This window comes from Fukomys damarensis, unplaced genomic scaffold, assembly GCF_012274545.1.
Source record: "Fukomys damarensis isolate Sample0158 unplaced genomic scaffold, DMR_v1.0_HiC HiC_scaffold_29, whole genome shotgun sequence".
Classification (NCBI taxonomy): domain Eukaryota; kingdom Metazoa; phylum Chordata; class Mammalia; order Rodentia; family Bathyergidae; genus Fukomys; species Fukomys damarensis.
The window spans coordinates 30392289-30416287 of record NW_022900941.1 but is presented as its reverse complement, the minus strand read 5'-3'; the positions used below and the strand labels follow the sequence as shown (position 1 = coordinate 30416287).

Here is a 23999-nt window from a genome sequence, read left to right as displayed (position 1 = left end):
AAATGATCAAAAAATTCATTTGGAACCAGAAGAGACCCAGAGTAGCAAAACCCATTCGAGGCAAAGAGACATAGCAGGGGGTATCACAATCCCCAACTTGAAACTGTACTACAAAGCCACTGTGATAAAAACAGCATGGTACTGGCAAAGAACAAGACCAGAGGATCAGCGGAATAGATTGGAAGATACAGAAACAATTCCAGATGTACTCAGCTCCCCCATCTTTGACAAAGGAGCCAACCATCCTCACTGGAGGAAAGATAGCCTCTTTAATAAATGGTGTTGGAAAAACTAGATTTCAACCTGCCAAAGATTAAAACTAGACCTCTATCTTTTACTACACACTAAACTAAAATTCAAGTGGATTAAAGATCTAAATATTAAAACAGAAACTCTAAACTTGCTGGAAGATACGTTAGGCAGAACTCTGGAAGACATTGGCATAGGAAAAGACTTTATGAACAAATCCTCAGGAGCACAGGAACTAGCACAAAGAATCAACAACTGGGATCTCATCTTATTAAAAAGCTTCTGCACTACAAAAGAAACCATCAACAGAACTAAGAGACAACCTACAATATGGGAAAAAATTTTTACCAGCTGCTCCTCAGACAAAGGACTATTATTTGGAATATATAAAGAACTCAAAAAAAATCAAGCCCCCCAGATATAAAGACCAGATTCAAAAATGGGCATCTGAAATGAACAGACATTTCTCAGACAAAGAAGTAAAAGCAGCAAATAAATATATGAAAAAATGCTCCACTTCACTGGTCATTCAGGAGATGCAGATGCAAACAACACTGAGGTTCCACCTCACCCCACAAAGAAATCAACCAATAACAAATGTTGGTGGGGTTGTGGGGAGAAAGGAACCCTTCTCCATTGTTGGTGGGAGTGCAGACTGGTGCAACCACTATGGAAATCAATATGGAGATACCTCAAAGAGCTTGGACTGGAGGTTCCATTTGACCCAGCCATCCCTCTGCTAGGTATCTTTCCAAAAGAATTAAAAGAATCATACCGCAGTGATATATGTACACCCACGTTTATAGCGGCACAGTTTGTAATAGCTAAAACTTGGAAACAGCTCAGTTGCCCATCAGTTGGAGACTGGATAAAGAAAATGGGTTTTCTCTATAAAATGGAATACTACTCGGCCATAAAGAATGAGAAACTAGAGACATTCATAGGAAAATGGATGCATATTGAGGACATACTCTTAAGTGAAATAAATTAAGACACACATGTGTAAATACTGAATATGAAAAACTAAGAGTGTAAATAAGATCCAAATTGTATTACTGATAATGTGAAATAGGAAGAAAAGGGCTAAGGGTGTAGGTAAAGTGAGAATGGTAGGGTAAAAGAAATAAGGGACAAGAAAATATATGAGAAGAGGAAAAAAATGGAAACAAAGTCTTTCTAAATAGGGGATGGTGGAGGGGGTTAAGGGAGGGCAGGGTATGGGGAAAAAATGGGAACCAAGATCTGACACAAGTTTTAGAACAAGATCTCAGTGATGAATGTAACTATACTGTATACCTAAAATGTACCAATAAATTAATGAGGAGAATAAAAGAAACAGTTGTCCTCTTTGCATCTGGCTTATATCACTGAGTACAGTGTTTTCAAGGTTGACCCATGTTATGGCAACCCATCAGAATCTCCTTCCTTTTAATGCCTGAATAATATTTCACCAAGTGTAGACTGCATTTTGTTTGTCTTGGAATCCATTTGCTATAATGAATTCACCAGGTAATTATTGAGGATTCACAATGCGAAAAGTCTGGATTTTTTAAAACATATTAACTGCATCCTAAGACAGTGAGTGTAGAGGAAGAAGAGCTACTCCACAAGGAACCAATTAATTATACAAATCCTACTTTCAGAATCCGAAGCAGCAGCAGCAAGGAAACAAAAATTCATTAAATTGTTTCTCTTCCCTAAGGATTTGTTCAAACCCTACACACACAACCATAATTAACATTCTTCATATTTAAAGCACAGTGAAATTAGACTACCCACGGCGTGGCCAGCTTACACTGTAACTCTTGATATCATGTTGCCCAGAGCTTAAAATGTGTCATTCTTGACCTCCAACCCAGTGATAATGAGCTTCTATCAAAACAGCTGATGTCAAGAAGTCAGAAACTGCAGTACCGTGAAGAACTAACTGGTTTCTATCCCTATCGATAAAACACACTGACATAATCAAACAAGAAGACACATCCTCCCCAAACCTGCTTCCCAAACACTTTTGTTTCTAGTGCATATAAATAAGGCAGCCAGCATTTTGTGTAGCCACATGGGTCCTCAGATGCACACATCTCTCCACTAAGAAAATTTCTGAGTTGAAGGGAAAAGGGAAGCACCACTCTACTCTGGTTTTCACCTTCTTCTTGTAGAGAAGAGCAGATGGTGTGGCGGGGGAGGCCACGCACACCTGAATTCACAAAAGGGGCCCAGTGGGAGTCATCAAAGTACGTCCGCAGGAAGTCAACAAAAACAACCCTTTCTGCACACTGCTGAGGGAATTGCAAGCAAAATCAGGAGCCATAAAGGATTCAGACCACTTTGTTCAGCAAAAACGTCTCAGCTGGGAGGATCTGCTGTCGTCCTAGATTGTTACCACTTGGCTGAGCTGAAGTTCATTCACTGCTTTTGTGCTCAGTTACCTGGGAACATGTCATTTAAACAACAAAAGCTGTTTTAGAAAATTATACAGAATTAAGCCCTGATACATCTTTCATGTTTTGAAAGACTGATTTCTAGAGCAAGAGTTTGATTTTTCTAAAACACAAAATAAACACTCTTACTATTATTCTTTTCAAAAGGTAGGTAGATAATCCATTGCCTCTAAGCAAAAAACATTTTGATGGGTTGTAAAGGTCGATGTCTGATAGAATGCTAATACAAAAGATCTCAAATTAGCCTAATCAGGAGCCCCAGAACTAGAAGGCACTCAACTCTTCATCCTCCTTCTCAGGTCATCAGTAATATATATTCTGGAAGGAGATGGACCACAACCTGAGTACAAATGTTCTAAATGTGATGATCATTTCAATTCTGCTAGTTACCATTTAGTTTATCCAGTCCTCTTTCATGCACAAGCCCTCTCACCCAACTCACAAAGAAAGTCCCAACAGCCTGAATCCATGCTCAAAGAAGCCCCAAAAGGCAGTCAGGGTTTCTCAAGTTAATACTGAACTTGGATCGGTAGAATATTAATTCCCTTCTGTTATGGGTGGGATTGTTTCCCCAGCCTCCCTCAGAAAACAAAACCAAGCCAGACATGGTGGCACACACCTGTAATCCCAGCACTCGGGAGGCTGAGACAGGAGGATCACTGTGAGTTCGAGACCACCCTGAGCTATATAGTGAGTTCCAGGTCAGTCTCAACTACGTAGTGAGACCCTGTCTCAAAAAAAAAGAAAAAGAAAACAACCAAGACTAAATATGTGTGTGTGTGTGTATGTGTGTGTACACTAATCCCGAGTACCACTAAATGTGACTCTATTTGGAGATAAATTCTTTAAAGAAGCCATTAGGTTATTTTAAGGTCATTCCAGGGGACTCTAAACCATGTGATATTATGAGAGGAAGTAAGAACACAGACACACACAGATGGAAGACCATGTGAAGACACAGGGAGACACAGCCCACAGCCATCCACAGGCCAAGGAGAGAGGCCTTAAGGAGCTAAGCCTGCCAACACCGAGACTGTGAACTTCCCACTTCCATAAGTTTGAGACAGTAAGTTTTTGTTATATAAATGCCCTTGTCTGTGGTACTTTATTATGGTCACCTGAGCAAACTAATATTACTACCCTTTATCTTTCTCCTCTGATTGCCAGGGAAAAATCTTGAAGGGACTCACAGATACTCTGTCTCCTTCCCTTCACAAGGACTTCACCATCATTCATTTCCTTATCCCCAATTAGGGTAACCTCTAAATCTAAAGAAATGACACACAGGAACACCTCATTTATACTCAGAAGCCCCCTACCCTCGTCATGTAGGGGACCACTCATTGCCTGCCCCAAGCCTTCTGACTTCCATATTATTCTCTGCCTCCACCAAATTCTGCATAGGAACTAGATGTTGTCCTGCAAACAACATCAGGATGAAGTTACCAGAAACTGTGTCCTCATTTCTCTTGCTTCAATACTCAGGGCTGGCTCAGATGCCTTAACCAACCTCAGTTTCTTTTCTTCCTTCAAAAAAAAGGGGAGCATTTGGGGACAAAGTGTCTTGCACATTACAGAAATTAAGTCCAGAGCAAGAGATTAGCAGGAATAAAAGGACTTCCAGTTGCCCCAAGATTTGATTCACAAGTAATTACTTTTCCTTTCATTGGAAAAATTTATATGGAGACCTGACTGGTGTCTTTTGTTAGTACTAGCAGTCACAAACACCGTAATGTAATTTCTACATTCTCCATGGACAATGCTTGCCCTACAGCAAGCTGGGCATGAAGTCTGACTTCTAATCCTATGGCTCAAAGGGGATCGTACTGTATTCTGAAGGGACTGTAACAGGACAGATGGCTGGAGAAAGCCACAGGGCCAGTGGTAGATGGACAACTCATTCAGCCTGTCCCCAATGTCCTAAATTCATCAGGCTCTTTAACTCGATCTTAGATTGCCTCCCCAGCCTCCTGACAAAGAACACAACCAGCAAGCCACAGCTTTGCCCAGAAGTATGCAGAAATGAATGTGAAATCCTCTTTGTTTTAGGAATAATGCTGTGAAGCATTTCTGGAGTCAGCAAACAAGGCCCCTTGGTCCTCTCCAGGCTTTGGAGATGGGCTGGGAGCTCTTTTCCAGGGCACATTGCAGCTCTGGAAGCCTTATGAGCTCACACATGCCAAGTTTCAGCAGTGGAAGAAAAAGGAGCACAGATTGATGCAATTAGCCAGTTAACAGGGAACTTGTCAAACCATTCAAATAAGACAGTCCTTGAATTTATTCAGTTCCCATTACCGCAGGGTGATTGCGCTTCCACCCCCTGTGGATTCTTCTGGCTGCAAAGCATTTTCCTACAGAGGAAGTACGAAAGGGAAGGATGATTTCTCAGCCTACAAATTACAGGACTCTGCTGTTCAATCAGCAAGTGTCATGCCTCAAGCCAAGGGGAACTGACTTTAAAGGGTCAAGGGACAGGTCCTGCTGAGGGACAGTGTCACAGAATCTCAAACTCGACGTTTTTTTTAATTTCAAGTATCTCAATAATTTAAAAAGCAATTAATCTTCCTTATCCAGTTCACTATTCTTTACATCTCTTACCAATAATTACTAATAAGTTTAGTTAAATGGTTTTGTTTTAAGTGTTGGATCGCAAGCACGCAAGAGCCCAGGGACTTGCTCTGGAATGATGGCCCTGTATTTTTGTTTTGTTTTGTTTTATGAAAAAACTAAAACAAAATTTCATAACAAAATAAAAAGAAAATAACAGGAATCAATATACTGTGTATCAGTATCTTCAAAGTAGTTGCTCAGAGTACAAAACATAGATCAAAATGATTTTTATAAAAAGGAAATGGATAACGCAAAGCTTTCTTTCAAAGGAGCGAAGATAAACTAGTAGTATAAATGAAACAAATTAGCATATATATTAAAATATTTTTGAAATAATGGAATAGGTAGCTTGGGGAAGTATTTTGAACTTCTCCTTACTGCCTATTTATCTCTCCTCTAATTTAATCTTGGATTCTTTTCAGGGCCCAACATGGTGTTGTTCACAAATCAGAAATTCAGCAAATGCTTAACACCTGGTTGCTCCTGGCTTTTGAAATAGTTCTCCCTGTAAAGGAGCAAATCTACTATCTGCCTCATCGTCCATGACTCCCCTTCCTGGCCACCACCATTCCACTCTCTGTGCAGAATCTGCACAATGAATCTTCTTGGGGGATGGTATAAAGTCATAGTTCAAACTAGAGCTAACTGGCAAATTCTTGGCCTGTTTTTAAATCTGAACATAACTGAACTAGTTTCCCAGTGATATTTTAACAAATTCTCAAAAAATTGGTCACTTAAAACTATAGAACTTTATTCTTTCCAGCTCTAAACCAAAAAGCATAAAATTGAGGTGGTTTCCTCCTGCAGTCTGAGGGAGGATCTGTCCCTTCCCTACTTCTCTCCTGGTTTCTATTGGTACCAGCAGTCATTGCCATCTTTGGTTTGCGGCTCCAGAACTCCAACTTCTGCCTCCCCTTCAGTCAACCTTCCCCTGGGCTTTTTGATGAATTCCCTCCTTTCCCTTATAGGGACATCACCAGTCAATCTAGGATCCACATTAAATGTAGGACGAGCTCATTCTGAGTACCTTACCTAAAATGCATCTGCAAAGGTGCTGGATGAGGACTTAGATATACTTTTTGGAAGGATGCTGTTCTATTCACTACTGTATCCAAAACCAGAACACATCATCTTTATCCAAAACTTCCTCCTCTTTCCAGTGTTCTTCTTTATATTAATGGAGTTATCATCTTCCTAGTCAAGACCCAGGCTGAACTCCTTGAGTCATTCTCAAGAGGTGGCCCTCTCTTCCGCTAATTCCAGGTAGTTCCGTGATCCACAACAGTGAAGTACAATTTGATAAACTCTGCCCTATAAAACTGCTCATGCCTGCCCTTCTTTTTTAGGCTTGCTTCCACTATCACCCTGACCCAACTTTGGGTCATCTGTCTTGGACTTGGTCATGATTTCCTCCTAACTGCTCTCCCAGCTTCCTTTGATAACCACACCACATTTAGTACTGCGTTTAAACAGAGCCTGGCCATGTCACATAATCACATGGCACAAGCTTGCAGTATCACCCATTCAGATAAAGCCTGATCTCCACATGACCTAGCATTCTGGTCCATTGGACTGGGTCCAGAACTCCTTTCCCAAGCTCATGTTCCACTATCCCTGCCCATTTGCACCAGCCTCTGGCCAAAGTCGATTATTGATTGCTTTAAAATGGACCCTCTGAACCCCCAAATCTGAGGTCTACCTGGGATCTAGTCATTAATTTCAGAAACTCCTATCTCAACCTGTGCCTCCTTGCTAATAGCTTAAACAGGAATGCCCAATTCAAAAGAGAACTCATCTATAAGTCCTCCTCTGGCTACTTTATCGGTCTCATTGGACTCTTTTAAAAAAAAGCATGCTGGACAAGTAAGAGATTCTTGTTGTCCCCTGCAACAGAGAATTTAGTTCTCTGAGAGCACTAGGCATGTGCCCTTGATGGTATGGATATAACTCTGCTTTCTTTGCCCACTTCTTCCTCAGTGCTTTGCACAGGACATATGCCCCATAAATATCAAATCAATAAAGATACATGCAGTAAGAGAGTAAAACAGTCCTTGCCTTCAAGCAGCTTAACTTTTGGGAACAAGGGAGGGTGAGATAAGCACAAGAGTAAATAATAATGACACATTATAGTACTGTAAGTATCATGAAAGAAATGTTAATAAGTTAAGTGAGAAACAGCCAGCTGCCATCGCTCCAGTGCCCGGAGGTAGCCTGGGCCCCAATCCACCACGGGAAGGAGAGCCACACTTTCTCCCGCCCCAGCCGCCATTGCTCCCAGGCCAGGAAGGTAGTCGCGTGGGTGCCCCTGAACCCCCATAACTCCCCTTACACACACACTCCCCCCCACCCCCACGTACTCTCAGACCTCCTGATTGTGCCAGTCTTTGGGCCCACTCTGCAGAGGCAGAGGTGGTCATCAAGGGTATTTTTCTGAGTTCCCAACTTTGAACATCTTTAAAGAAAGGGCGTGGGAAACCTGTAGTAGAACCGTGTGGAGTTCAACCATTCAGAAGGTTGGGGAACTCAATCTGGGCCTTGCAGCCAGAGGTCAGTCTGTGTCATGGGGTTCAGCCATCAGCTAACTGAGATCAGGGGTCTTGCTTCCTCACTCTGTCTGAGCCATTAAATGGTAAATACACTATATTGAAAAGTTTGTTCACTGCAGACATGTTCTGGACTGCTTCTTGATTTCAATTTAATTCAAATGGTTTAAGGGTGACAGACTAGTGATTACCACAGAGGGTCAGTTTCCAAGTTGTGCTTGATCTTAATGTGATGCTGATTGTATCAGTTGGGATAAAGGATTGTGGTTTATTTGATGAGCTGTTTTCTCTGATATTATGAAGATGAGAATGTCTGTGGGTCGTTAGAGACACAGAAGCTAGGGCGCAACTGTATCAGGAAGATTTGGGTGATAACCCAGAGATTAAACCAAGGACAGTATGACAACAAAAATAAAACTGAGAAAACACTTAAGCAAGACACAAAGACAGACTTCCAGTTCACCAATGGCAAACTGTAGGACAAATGAGGATGAAAAGGCCGATAGTGAACCACTGGGACACTCTGAACTCAAAGCACAGGAAGTAACAAAACAGATCAATCAGGCTCTAGAAAAATTCAAAACAGAACTAATTTCCCAGATAACCATAAAGATAGTGAGCAAAATGGAAGTCGTGATTCCAGACTCTAGAGCAGAAACTGACAAAAAAATAGATGAGCTCAGCACCACGATAGAAGCCATGAAGGCCCAGCATAAGAAAGAAATGGAAACAATAAATGCCCAACATAGGAAAGAAATGGAATCCATCAAACAGATTCAAACAGATATCCAGGAGATTAAACACTCCATTGAAAGTGTATGCAACAGAATAAAAGAATGCAAAGATAAGACTCTCAGATATAGAAGATAAGATTGCAGTCAGTGACCATGAAAAGAGAGGTCTCTTAAATACAGTAAGGTATCATGAGAAATCAATCCAACAACTCCTAGATGATGCAAAGAAGAATAACATAAGACTGATAGAAATACATGAAGTAGCAGGAGAAAATACAAATGACTTAAAAAAGCTCTTCGCAGAATGACAGAAAACTTCCCAAACAGAAGGGAAGAATTAGACATACAGGTAAGTGAGGCATATAGAACTCCATCTAGTCATGATCAAAAAAAATCTACACCTAGACATATGATAATCAAGATCCCAGAAACCCAAGAGAAGAACAAAATACTACAAGCAGTAAGAGAAAAGAAACAAATCACATGCAAAGGAAAGCCCATCAGAATCACAGCAGACTTTTCAACACAAACCCTTGGGGCAAGGAGAGCCTGGAATGAGATATTTCAAGTACTAAAAGAGAACAACCTCCAACCTAGACTGATGTATCCTGCAAAACTCTCTTTCAAAATGGATGGGGAAATAAGATACTTCCACGACAAAGAACACCTGAGAAACTACATGAATGCCAATCCAGCACTAAAAGCAATTCTAAACAAGATCCTAGAAAAAGACAATGAAGGCAACAACACCATGAGGCCCAACGGAGCAAATCAAAAAGGCAAGGCAAGAAACTAAAAGGAGAAGGTGAAAAAGTAAAAAGAGTCAGCAAAAGGCCAATAACATGTCCATAATAAGTCAGTACATATCAGTTATAATCATCAATGTCAATGGCCTCAACTCACCAATCAAGAGAAACAGACTGGCAAAATGGAATAAGAAGCAAAATCCAACAATATGTTGTATACAAGAAACACACCTAGGGCAAAAAGAAGCCCACAGACTGAAAGTGAAAGGATAGAAAACAATTCTCCATGTGACAGGAGCCCAGAAAAAACAGGGGTAGCAATCTTATTTGCAGACAAAGTAAATTTCAAACCAAAACTGATTCTAATATTATTGATGTAGGATGGTACTGTATCATACCTCTGTGAATGTAAAATATCTCGTACCTGCTTTATGATACATAGTAGTGACCATGCCTTATCAGAGCCATAGTTAATGATGTTACTCTAGAATGTTCTCTTTCCAGATGATGATTAAGATGCTAATAAAAAAAAAAATGGTGCCAGTTACCATGACAGCAACAGAATTTTGCTGTTTTCTGGATATTATTCTTTTCTTTGTTTTTTTTTTTTGTTTGTTTTGTTTTTTTAATGGAATGTGCTGAATGTCTGTAATTTTGTTCAGATGACTGCAGAACGTGGAAAAGCTGTTGCTGTTATCGATGCATAACATACTGCTATTACTAGTCTTTTTATATAAACATAAATATATATACATATATTTATAAACTGAATTTTGGGAAACTTTGACAGTGCTGTCAACTTTGGAAAAAGTTATCCCAGTTTACTGTGTTGAGTTGGCATTGTACAGAAATGGACAGCTATATTGGTCTAGAAATATTAATTTATTTTTATTTATTTTTTTGTTCCATGTGTACAGGGGTAACACATTGTACTAAATATGTAAGGTCATATCTACGTGGGTTTGATTACAGAAACTAAAAAGTATTCTCTAAATAATGAAAAAAATAATAAGATAAGACTACAAGAGCAAGAAGCCATTTAAATATGTTCAGGGACCATTTTCATCTCAAAAATTAAGGATTATTTTAATCTTACATCATTGCCTTTTCTCTTTTACTTTCCTTTTTAGTTTTATTTTAGGATTCCCTATTTTTAATGTTCATACAGAGATTTAACTGAAATACTGAATAGTTTCTCTGGTGTGAAAAACTATAATAGTACACAGGATCCTAATGAGATAATTAATAATGTGAAATCGGAAGTAAAAGGCTAAAGGTGCAAGGAAAGTGGGAAGGGTGGGGGAAAGGTAATAAGAGAGAGGAAAAAAATATGAGAAACTGCAAAAATGGAAATAAAGTGTTTGTAAATGGGGAGGGGAGGAGGGGGTGAAGGGAGGGCAGGGACAAGGGGAAAAAATGAGAATCAAGACCTATTATGTAAAGGTACAGAATCGCAATGATGAATGTAACTGTATTGTATACCTAGATTGTACCAACTAATTCAATAAAAAGAAAGAAAAAATAAGTGAGAAACAAGGAAAAGCTTTCAAAACCGAGAAGTATGACAAAAGTAGATCTTGACAGTTCTTGAAGGGTAAACAATATTTCAATAAGCAAATGTTGGAGAGTTGGAGAGAGAAGCAAATACAGAAGTAATGGCATATGCAAAAGGGAGTTGAGTGAAATTAGCCAGCATATTCCAGGTTTGATGAAGAGCAGAGTTTCCCAGCACTACAACTGGAATGGCCAGCGATAGAAGGCAAGACTGGAAAGGCAGGCCAGGATCTGCAATGCCATGCTCAGGAAGCTGAGCCTGTAGGAGATGGGAACCACCGAAGACTTTGGAACAGAGGTATAATATGGTCACATCTTCATCTTCAGAGGATAACTTAGCATGGCATCACAGAACCCATGCCAGGACATGTATCAGAACCATCTGGAGAGTTTAAAACTGCTTCTTACAAAAAATTACAGATAACAATAAAACATTTCTCCATTCATAAGAAAATCATGCTGCTGCTTTGCCATTTTTGTTTTAGAATAGAAACACGTTTTTTGTTTTAGATGGAAACATGTTTGTAGAACATGAAGAAGGAGTGAGTGTAGACGAACTATGAAATGATAATAAAATAAAAATAGATGAATTAAGGGGGCTGGGAATTTAGCTCAGTGGTTCCACCACCTGCTTTGCAAGTACAAGGTCCTGAGTTTGGTCTCCAGAACCAAATAAATAAATAAATACATAAATAAATATAAAAAGATGAATTAAGGTCCTGTTACAGTTTTGACCTTGAATGATCCCCAGAGACATATGTGTTAAAGGCATGGTCTCCAACTGGGAGATGATGGAACCTTTAGGAGGTAGGTCCTAGTGAAAGGAATCCAGGTCACTGGCCATGTGCTGTTGAAGGGGATACTGGGATGCTGGCTGCTTTCTATTTCTCTTTGCTTCCCTGCTGCCAGGAGATGAATGCTGTCCTCTGCCATGTGTTTCCCCCTATGTTGTGATACCTTTCCTACCACAGGTCCAAAGGCCAGGAAAGAAAGAGGCCATGGAGTGAGACTTTTCTTCCCTTTAGTTGATTCTCTCAGGTATTTTGTCACAGTAATAGAAAGCTAACACAGTTGCAGAATAATAAACAGGGAATGGGGTTAAAAAAAAAAAAAGACCAGTAATACACACTTTTATCCTTCCCTCCCTAATCAAATATCATTGTTAAATACTATTAATTTTTTTCTTTGTTAACATTATGAGCACACAAAAAAAATAACTGCATGAGAGGAATTTTGGAAAACAGAATAAATGGTACCTAAAGTAGCTCATAATATTCTATGTTCTGAGAACAGCACAGTTTAGCATACCAACAAGAAGCAAACTAACTCATGCTACAGACTGTCTGAGGAGTGCAGCACCTAAACACAACAGGCAATAAGAAGACAAGGTGAATCTTAGGTTAAAACGGTGTGACTGTTTAAAAGTAGATGGAACTATTTAGACCTCTAGTCCTACATAGCAAAGTAGCTGAACTCACAGTACACTAGGACTTTCTCTTTTGGAAAAAAGTTTAACAAAAGGGTCCTTTGGTCTCAAGAGCCTGAGACACAGCAGAGCAATGGGATGAAACTGGAGGATTAAGTGACAGTGTGCACAGCAAACCCCCATCCCAGCAGCATCCAGCTGTGGAACACATACCTCCTCCCCTTTTCCCTTCATGCTCCAACCCACCTCCTTCCACCAAGGAGATTGGACAATTCTCTGGAAAAACTAATGTGCCCACAGAAACACCAGTTTATACTCAACATCTCACCTGCATTTTCATTTCAGAAAGATGAAAATTCCATCCAGTTCTCATTTCATAATACAGTACTTGTATGAAGGACCAATGAGAATCAAGAAAGATTCTCAGAAGTAAAAAAGAAGTCTACCGAAATTTTTTTTTGTGTAAATCAATAGAAGGGATGGAAAATTAAGTCAAAGAAATGCTCCAGGAAGTAGAACAATTTGTGAAAAGAAATAAGTGGATCAGCACAGAAGTTAAACAATAGGAGTTTTAGAAACAACTGAAGAGAATAAAAATATAAGGAAAGGAATAATCAGCTAGCTAATTTTTCTTTAAATTTCCAGAATTAAAGTACCTGAGTCTCTAGGCAGAAAAAGCTCACAGAAGTAGTACAAGCAAAATAAATGGGGGGGAAAATGCTCATCATTATGAAATCTGAGACCCACTAAAAAATGATTCTAAAAATATCCAACAGTAGATGTGAGGGCGACTTGGCTGTGATATGTTACCCTACAGATCGCCAGGGTTGATTTGCTGATCTGGCTGTCTAGGCAGGCGTCCCTGTCCTCATCACCCCATGTGCATCCCTCCCAAAGCTGCATACTTGGTCAAAGAGGACATCCACTCTGATAGAGGCAGACCGTTCCTAGGTCAAGGTTATCTAGGTCAAGGCTCTTATCATAAGTAGCTGTGCTCCCCCCTAGGACATCCAAACAAGCTCTCAAGGGAGGAGGAAAAATATCAGGAACCCAAATGACAACAGACTTTTCCACAGCCAAAAATATTGAAAAGCGTGGGAAATGCCTGCACCATGTTGAAGGAAAACTATTTCAACTTTTATTCTACCCTCACACATGAGAAATAATACTCTTATACAGAATTAAAGATATTCTTAGACATGCCAGGGCTCAAAAAATTTGGTTCTATTAAAAGATGCACAAAAAATCAAAGGATATACATAAATACAACAAAAGTGTAAGCAAAGAAAGAGGCTAATAGAGGATTTAGGAAACACTGGATTCCCAGTGAAAAATCATAAAAAGAATACTGTGTAAGAGTTCTACAGAAAGCATTAAGCAGTCCACATTAAAGCAGGAGACAGCTTATAGCAATTATTTATATATATGCTCAATCAATAGTAATTTCCAGGTAAAATAAGAAAATACATGAGAGAGGTATATTAGTTAGCTTTCTCATTGCTGAGACAGAATACCCAACACACATAATCTAAAGGAAGAGACATTTGATTTGCTCAGTTTAAGTCCATGATCAGCTGGTTCCAAGGCAAAAACATCATGACGGAAGGGGATGATGAAGCAAAGCTGCTAGTTTATGATAGCCAGGAAATAGAGCAGGGGAATAATGCCAGAGAGGAACAGGTTAAGGAACATATATGGTATTCAAGGCCATGCCTCTGTGACCCATCCAGACATGTCCAAGGACATGCTTCATGAATGTGCCAGGCTTTCTTAGTCCAACAACATGGACATATCAGGAGCAATGGTCACAGGGGTATGTGGTCACAGTGTATCACTGAGTAAACAGTGACAAAATTGCAGAATCATAGTAATATGAGTTTTTACTATTAAAGTAGCCAGAGCCTTTTCATATACTAAAAAGTCACAGAAACATCCAAATCTGATGAGACCAGAAAGAGTGGTATAACCACAGTATTTAGAAATGCAGAGGCCGATACTAAAAGAAACAGTTACCACAGTGGTGGTGGCAGGGGGCACGGCGGGGGTGTTCTGTGAAAAAGAACTAAGGACAAAGATTATAAGGCTCTTATCATAAGCCCTTCAGAGGTTGTAGGAAGAAAAAGATAGGCAAAGCATGGACCCAAGGACAAGTTCTGAGAATACAATGACGCTAGGAAAAGTTCATGAAGTTCACACATAATTGGGGGGGGTAATGTGTGGGGAGTGGGGTGTGGGGAGACAGAAGTTGTGGAAGTCTTCCCAACCTCTTAGAATAGAAACTCCTCAGGTGAAGGGAGGGCAGGGACAAGGGAAAAATGAGAACCAAGACCTGTCATGTAGAGGTACAAGATCCCAATAATGAATGTAACTGTATTGTATACCTAAAATGTATCAATAAACTCAATTTAAAAAAAAAAGAATAGAAACTCCTCAAGGCAGCCTCTTTACACCTCCCACAGGACTTGTCTTCAAAAGCTATTTTCAAAATGTAAGTTGAATATTTGAAAAAGAAACCAGGCTTTCTTTACTATGCAGGGGTGTGTGCGTGTGTGTGTGTGTGTGTGTGTGTGTGTGTGTGTGTGTGTGTGCGTGTGTGCTGCAGGACTTGAGCTAGGTGCAGAATTATTTATGCTCAATAGCAGCATATTAAAATCATGTATTAAATTTTCTTAGAAGTCTGATTGTCTAAACCTTAGCTTTGGGGGTTTGGCTTTATTTTTACCTATAAAATGAAGTAAATGGACACATAATTTTTCAAGTTACTTCTGGAATCGCTTCTTGACCTTTTGGCTAAGACCAAGTCAAGTTACTTCTGGATCTCTAGGCATTCCTATCTCTGAACACCTGAAAAGTTCCTCCTTCTCCTTCCTGTGTCAGTGCTCTATGTTTGCTTCAGTTCTTAGTTTAAATTCCTTTCTCAAAGGGCCTCCCATGCCCCGCTCCAACTAGGTGTCCACCCACAAACTCTTTCTCTTTCACATGCTTATAATAATTTCTATTTTTACAACTGGTTTGAAGATACTGTTTGCCCAAGAAGACTGTAGACTGTAGGAGATAGGTAACATACATATTCCCATAATCAGCATGGATTATTGGCAGGTCAGGCAAGCTCTTTTTTCATACATGTCAGCCATTTTATTCATCTTTCATCAATATTTTTTTTCAATTTTTATTTTTTATTAGTACATATTAACAGTATATAATGATAACATTCCTTGTGGGAAGCTGATATATGTACATAACACATCTTAATTCATTTTTCATCCTCTCCCTCCATCTCTTGGTCACCTTCCCTTTTGCAAAAGATCCATCTCCCTATTTCCTATTACCTATCCTTTATTTCACTCTTTATTTACATTTTGGGTTTCACATATAAGAGAAACGACATGATATTTAAGCTTGTGTGTCTGATTTGTTTCACTTAATATTTTGGTCTAAAGATTCATCCGTTTTCCTACAAATGACCCAAGTTTATCCTTTCTTATGGCAGCACTTAGCTCAGAGAAGTATCTTATTGGGTCAATTCTGGGTTTTTTAATAGAAAAACTTATGTAAAATATATATTTCTAATTTCTCTTGAAAGGTTTGGTGATTCCAGATTTTAATGCCAACCCCACATGTCTGAAGACTAAAGGAAAGGGAAAGCCCAACAATATGCAAGCCTGGATGTTCTCCCTGGAGATAATCCAGAGCTTTCACCAGACTCTCACATAGTTCATGACCCAAAACAAGGTATAAGCCTTGAGATAATGCATCTTTCTTCCTCAACACTGTATCATCCTCCTCCTCTGCTCTTCCCACATCTGTCGTGAGTGAAGATCATCATTTCACTCCTTTTGTCACTCCTTTAATCACTTTTATGACTCTTCTAAATGCCGCCAATATATCCAAATTTTACTGCATTTCTTTTTCCGAAGAAAAATATAACACAATTTAGAATTACTAAACTAGTATTCATCTAAAAGCTCTTAAAAGAAATTTTCAGGATTGGACATGTTAAGCCAACTTTCACATGCAGCTGCCCAGTTCAGAAAGGAAAATGCAGAGCGCTCCAGGGAGGTGCTGGAATCCTGCATAGAGACAGTGACCTGTTTTTCTTCTGCATTAAAATGACACAGGCAAATGGGTCAAGAGAGATCTACACCCGCAGCCATCTCCACATATCCGAAGACAAGAAGAACTGAAACTGTCCATAGCTCAGACCACACGACCACCACCATCTCTGGCAAATATACACATTCTGAACCATATGCATGCATTGTGTGCACGCGCGCGCGCACACACACACACACACACACACACATACACAGGCTCACATATTTGCATATATATACACATTCTGAACCATATGCATGCATTGTGTGCACGCGCGCGCGCACACACACACACACACACACACACACACATACACAGGCTCACATATTTGCATAAATTTGTAATCAGCTAAGCCTGCCTTACCCAATCCCCAAGCTTCTTGCAGTCACACTAAAGCATCAGATAATTTGCTCTGACTGCAAGTAATCACAGTTTATAAATTCCTGTCAGACAAAAATTCATTTAAATTCTTCTCAAAGCTTTTCAGGAGAAGAAAAGCCTGTCCTTCAGAGATACCTTCTCTTGGGTTAATGACTTGGATTATTCTCTTTATCACAAGCCAGAGGTAACTTGGTAGTTGGATTGAAAATAACTTATTCTCAAATTGCTTCACCAGAGACTTTCTGCTTTGTTTTTTGTTTTGTTTTGAATGTACAGAGATTTTGGCTACACAACTATTCCAAACCCTTCCGGAAGCACAGTGGTGGAGTTCTGAACATAGTAAAGCTTAAAGAGAATTTGAGTTAATGTTCTGTGTGATCCCTTGAGAAGCAGGAGGGGCATATCCTGCACAAGAGAGAGTGCGACAAACTCTTCACCAACCTTCACTCAACAATGCCACTGATAGGATAAGACCTGTACTATGGGGTCGTTTCTAAACTTTCCATGTGGGCAACGTCAGTTTTTTGCCCTGATGGTGTTGCTGGGAAATGTGAAAAATAGTCTAGAAAAAGCCCTACAGCGTTTTTAAAAATGTTCCTAGTACCAGCAGGTCAGTAATATGAATTTCTCCTAAATCCATGGTTACAAGTCCCAAAGTTTAGCCAGGCGTGGTAGCACATGCCTATAATCCCAGCACTCGGGAGGCTGAGGCAGGAGGATCACTGAATTCAAGACCAGTCTGGGCTATATAGTGAGTTCCAGGTCAGTCTCAACTACATGGTGGGACCCTGTCTCAAACAAACAAACAAACAAACAAACAAGCCCCAAGTTTCTAATGACTTGTATTAGACATTTTCCCATGATTGGAGACAAAATACCTGATACCCACAACTTAAAGGAGGGGAGGTTTATCTTGGTTCATGATTTCAGTACATGGTTAGCAGGCTCAAGGCCGAAATGCCATGGCAAAGAGGCATGGCAGACTAAAAGTACTCAACCTATCACAGATAGGAAGCAGCGAAAGAAAGAGGAGAGGAGCCAGAAATAACAATGGACTCTTCCAGGTCACACCCACAATGACTCATTTCCAACCAGACCCTAGCTTCTAACAGCATATTCAGCTACTGAATTTATCAATGAATGAATCTACTGATAAGTACAACATCCCCATGATACAATCATCTTCCAAACACATGAGATTTTAGTGAATGTTTTAGATCTAAACCAAAACATTCTGTTCCTATCTCCCAAAAGACATGTCCATTTCATTATGCAAACTGCATTAATCCATCACCAAGAGTCACCAAATTTTTAACAGTTCCAGTATTGCTGAAAGTCTAGTCCAAAATCTACTCCACGTTCAAAGTAAACTCTGAGTTGTGAGCCTTTGTAAAAATAAAAAAGAAATCTACTTCCAACACACAAGGGCACAGGTAAACATTCCCATTCCAAAAAGGAGAAATATGGGAACAGAAAGAATCACAGCAAAGCAAGACCAAAATCAAGCAGCACAAACATTAAATCCTATAGTTCCATATCAATTCATCACTTATAGGCAAGCCATGGCTGAAATGTGAGCTCCAAAGGACCTGGGTTCCCCTAACCACTATGACTTGCCAATTGCTGTCCACATGACCTCCCTCTAAGGCTGGCTCCACTCTCTGATTGTAGCTTTCCTCATCAGACAATCCACATTCCTTGCATCTCTAATTTCCTAGAGTATCTACAGCACCTTCAGCTTTATTCTTATAGCTTTATCCACTTCCCTCTGAGGAGCACATTCTCTAGCTTTCCAGACCTTCCTTTGAAATCTTGTTAGAAGCCCCCCTGAGCCCTGAACTCTTACATCAGGTGTACCTGAAAAACCAGCATCACACAGTGACCCAAGAAATGCCACCAATTTGAGCAGTAGCTAAGCCCTTTTGTATCATGGCCACAGAGGCCTTTGAGGACCTGGAAGGCTGAGAAGAGGGCTCTTTCCTTAAATGAAAGTTGTATAATTTAGCACCCTCAAACTTGCAAAAGGTGGATTCTTGCTATTCCTGAAATGCTTTCAAGCCACCTTTCCTATCGTCCTAAGGTAAAGTACATGGCTCATTTTTACACTAATCTTTTCAGGAATCAAGCTTTTCTTTGCTCCAACTTTACAGGTGCTTCCTTTCTTGCAAACATTACCATAATTTTTCTAGTTATTGAGCTCTGATTTTTGGTCCTGATATTCACTGAGGATGTGGCTAAAAGCAGCCAGCAGTAGACATGCGATATAGCCTAAACACTGAGCTGCTTTGAAATTTCTTCCACAAGATTAACTAGTCCACCACCCTTAACCTCAATCTTCCACAAAGTCTAAGGTCACAGGGAGAATGAAGGCAAATTTTCCACCAGGGCATAACACACATGACCTCTAGTCTGTTAATGGAATCTTTGTTTCCAACTGAAACCTCCTGTGCCTCGCCTTCACTATCTGCATTCCTATCAACATTCTGGTCTTCTGAGCTCTGACTACTATGACACAATGAATACTGCTCAGAACATTCCAGGACTTCCCTAACCTGAAACTTCAAACTTTTCCAAACTACTCCCACATCTCACTTCCAAAGGCTTCTGAATCATATGGTCAGGCACAGTCACAGCAGTTACCCCATTCCAGGCTCCACTTTCAGTATTAGACACTTTCCTGTCGCTGTGACAAAATACCTGACATCCACAACTTAAAGGAGGAGAGGTTTATTTGAGCTCATGACTTTAGTTCGTGGTCAGTAGGATCAAGGCAGAAATGGCATGGTACAGAGGCATGGCAGAGTAAAAGTACTCAAGCTACGGCAGCCAGGAAGCAGAAAGGAAGAGAGAGGAAAGAAAGGGTAGTTCAGGGAGAGAAAAGAAGGGAAGATCCAGGGACAATAATGGACCCTTCCAGGTCACATCCCGGGTGATCCACCTCCAACCAGGCCTTACCACCAAAGAGTACATTCTGCTCCTGAACACAACAATAAACAAACTCACTGATGAGTACAGTGTCCTCATAATCCAATCGCCTTTCCAACACGTGAGACTTTTGAGGGCCCTTTTAGCTCTTAACCATAGCATGTCTATGGTTTATTATTGCAGAGATGTCCCTGGAGTTGATTTCCCCTCACATGTCCTGGGATTGTTAATATTAGGGATTTTCCAAGATTTGCCTAACAGTCATAATTCTGAGGTGACTATATAAAGTTGAGTGAGTATTCAATATCTTGGAGTCTTCTTGCATGGACCTTCAAAATTATTTCTAACCTGATTATAACACTTCTCTATTTAAATTCCTCCAAAATAAGGACGGAAATTCCTACCACCTTAAATGTGTTTCTCAAAATTTTGAAAGGATAGACCTTTCGGAGAAAGAATCTGATAAAAGTCATGAACCTACCTGACAGGGGGAAAAAAAAGTATACATGTACGTGCTTGCTTTACATTTTGGAATGCTTGGAAGCTGAGAAGCTCCAAGCACAGACTTCACGAAGCCCTGCTTTAGAAAGAGACAAAGAAGAAAACAATCTGTGCTGTCACAAGTAGAGCAACTAAAACCACATTTTCACAGGAAACGATGAACAACGGAATCCTACATGAGCATAAAAATCAGGGATGGACTCGGAAGGCACAGCACGTGGAGGACAAACGAGATGTTTATCCTGTAGCACCTATTCTTCTGGCAGTTGTTTCTCTGATTTCTCGTTAGAGTTGGAAGCCCATCTTCTGTGCGCCCATACCTCCATGAGTATTCTGATTCCAATCCACAAAACACTGGTTTGTTTGTGTACTTTACAAGCAACAACCAACAAACCAGTATTTAATTTGGTATTTAAAATAATTAGAACTCAAGTAGAAGTAGCCTCTAAAGTAACTAAGATAATTCATGATAAATACCATTAATTCAAGCTCTACTTGCTGGAAATAGTTTTCAACATGGGTAATCTAAAATGTACCTACAGAAATTAAAATAAGGGAGCAAATTAGCAAGGTAGTAAATAAAATTTCAGGGAGGCCCTAAAGTTATTTTTAAGAACTTTAGAATTCACTATATTCAAAAATAGATGAACTACAAATCTCTTTAAAGTTCTTTTATTCTTTTTTGGGGTGGGGGTACCGAGGATTGAACTCGGGACCTTGCACTTACAAGGCAGGCAGTGGCACCACTGAGCTAAATCCCCTGCCCTCTTTAAAGTTCTTTTATACATGACCTTATTAGAAGCAATATATTTGCATTCACTAGCAAAATTCATGGCAATAAAGTATTTTTGAAGTGTATTTTATTTCCTAAATAGTTCGCTAGTTTGAAAGAGTCATTCCAGAGATTCATGTCAATTTCTATTAAACCCAAGCCTTCAAAGAAAAAACGTTTCTGAAAATAAGGCAATTTTTCTACAATTTGCTTATGAATAAAAAACAAATCTTTGGTTTTTAGTTTAAGTGGCAGGAAGGATTTTGCAAAAAGAAACAGTAAATAACTAAAGCAATTAAAAAGCTCTGAGTAAGCAGTGGGAAACTCCAAACCCCATCAAGATGAGTAGAGCATCTAAGGCACCTCAGGTTCAAATGATGCAATCATCTCCGCTTAGAGTTCTGAAAGTCTGTGTACATGATCTTTACCATCTGGAGAAGGTGGTGTCCAATGATTACTGTGAACAAGAAAGACGATACTAAGAACTGATAAATGGGAGAGAAACTGGAGCTCGTCTCTTCTACCTTCCACATATTAAGGTCGGAAACTGAGGCCTGGTCAAGAAGCAGGTGGCACCAGTTTGTGTTTCCAGATTTCTAGCCCATTTCTTAGGGCAGGACAAATTCTAAATTTTAATTTTAATTGCCTAGTAAACCAAGTGTGAAGGGTTCAATGGGGAAGATGATGCTTGTATTTTTAAAAATCTCTACAAAGCGCACATACCAAGACACTACATCCTAGATTTGTGACTGATATAAGCATTTAAGGCTGTCGTTTTCAAGTACAAATGTTTAGTGTTCCATTACCCAGTCTGTGCAATACATATAGCTGTAAGCACAAATCATAAAAATTAAGAGAAGCCTACCAAAAACAAATCATAATTTAGGCAATAGCAAGTTAACTATGACGAAGGCTAGTGGAAATTATGGATTAGATTATGTGTCTCTAAACTGCATTACATGGTTCACACTTTGTCCAACACTATCTGTTGCATGGCGTCTGGAACATGGCAGATCCACAGCAGACCAAACAAAGAAGGTAAATGAGGTAACAGGACCAGTTATTAAAAATGTTTACCTCTAACACAGTTCTAAGGCCTGTTCCCTCAGATGATGATTAGAAATGCCTACAATACTACATAAACTTTACAGATGAAAAATCTGTTTCCAATTTTTTTTTTTTTTAAGCAGAGCCTTTCACCTTGGGACAAATACATCCTGCCCTGGGATTAATTAAATCAACATTATTTACTTCTGGTTTAATAGAATATTGTGAAATGTAATACAACTGGCAAGAATAAGGTATTTGGAAGATAGCAGTATTCTGTTTAACTTACATTCTAAGTGTGTACATAAATTGTGGTTCTGTAACTTCTGCTATCGTTGTAATATCTGTATCTGAAAGGTGATGAGAGTTTTATCACAGAAGCAGTTGCTTTGTTTTAAATTCCATGTAACATGCTTACATTGCAGATCTTGCCTCTTTAAATTAAGTCATAGTTCTCGTGGTTTGGTCAGCATACGCACTTCTCATTTCATCTGATGTACACAGACAATGTGGGAATTTTTTAAAGATTTACCAGCTAGTTCAGAGAGTTAAAATTACTCCATGATTATGGCAAAATCTGACCTAAAATTTTAATTTGTAATTTAGCATGTATCTCATGCAATTTGTGGAGCATCAAACTAAATCTACAAATTGTCAGAAGCCTTGTTACAGTTTAAAGCACATTAACTAAAATGTGTACATTTTTAGTGTTGATGATAATGTAGTTATGACCTTGTTACACTTCTGGCATTCTTTAAGAAAGCATGTTAAGCTTTAATATAGAAATATTTAGGTTACATTTAACTTGTGCACAGGTAATAATAAATGTTTGTTCGCTTTGGATCTCATGCAGTCTGTCTTCAGGTACGGCCCATCTCCTGTGGAGCAACCCTTGCCTACGTGGCTGGCCTTGTTGTTTCACCACTGGATATACTGGAATAGAAAGCAACTTACATACAAGAACAATTAACTGGAGCAAAGGGAAGAGGTATTTCTTTGTGCAGATTCCATAAGGGCTGTGCAGAAATATATATGGTTAAAGCCAAGGAGTCACATTTACAGCACTGTTTTGTTTTGTTTTAATGTAGTTTCAACATGATATGATTGTAACTTTTTAAACTATGAAAATCCTGAGAGATTGTACTGTCTAGTCGAAAGAAAATCTTTATAATAGATTGTGGCTTCAGATTCTGTTTGCTGCTTCTTAGACCTCTAAGGCACATTCTTAATGAACATTACAGAATTCTGAGGACGGTTTTTGTTTTCTTTCAAGTTTGAAACTGCTTCCTTACAAGAGGGCTGGGTATTGCTGTAGCATTTCATATGCTTTCTGAGAAAAAACTGATGGTTTTCTTGGCCACTGAAGTTGTTTTTCACGTAATCAAACAACAGTTTATACAGCTTGATCTTTTTTAACTGTATGTTTCTTTGGAGTTGAAATGGCTATGACGGCCTCACCCCAAACAGTCTTCGATCCATTCTGGGTTAAAGCTGAACATTGCACATAGCAGCATGTTCCTATCTCTTTTGCTAGTCTCTGTCCTTGTTCCTCACATATAGGTTTTTCTTTCATATCATTCGGTCTTGCTAAAGTTTTGGGGTCATCTCAGAGATCAATCTGAGTTCCTACTAATAAAAAGGGTACATTTGGTGCACATTCCTTAAGTTCCAGTACCCCCTCTTCTTTCACATTTTGAAATGAAGCTGGATTGACCACGGAGAAGCATATGAGGAAGAAAGACATCAGTCATTGGAGAGAATGAAGGCCTCAGAGGATCGCAGTCTTCCTGTCAGGCCGCGTCATAGTCCCAGGAGGTACTGCTTGCCCCCTACAGTGACGCTGACCGCGTGGCGGTCTAAGACGGTGGGCACGCACTCCTGGGGGACAGCGTCGTGGGCGCAGCTCATGGGCGGGCACATGCTGCCCACCACCCCGTCTCCCCCACCACGCGCCTGAGCATCAGCGCGGTCCCCG

At 39.7% G+C, this 23999-nt stretch overlaps 1 protein-coding gene and 1 pseudogene across 4 annotated transcripts in view; both read right to left on the bottom strand.

The window, feature by feature from the left end:
- Positions 1-23999, bottom strand: part of Lypd6b (LY6/PLAUR domain containing 6B) — a 174364-nt gene that overhangs the window by 62597 nt on the left and 87768 nt on the right. The window contains exon 1 of one of the 4 annotated variants that reach the window (XM_010620980.3): positions 21341-21409. The exons of the other annotated variants lie outside the window; for them this stretch is intronic. The gene's annotated coding sequence lies outside the window, so the exon portion shown is untranslated. Of the gene's footprint in view, positions 1-21340; positions 21410-23999 lie in introns of those variants that run through there. 4 annotated transcript variants of the gene reach the window in all.
- Positions 23314-23944, bottom strand: LOC109117928 (annotated as a pseudogene).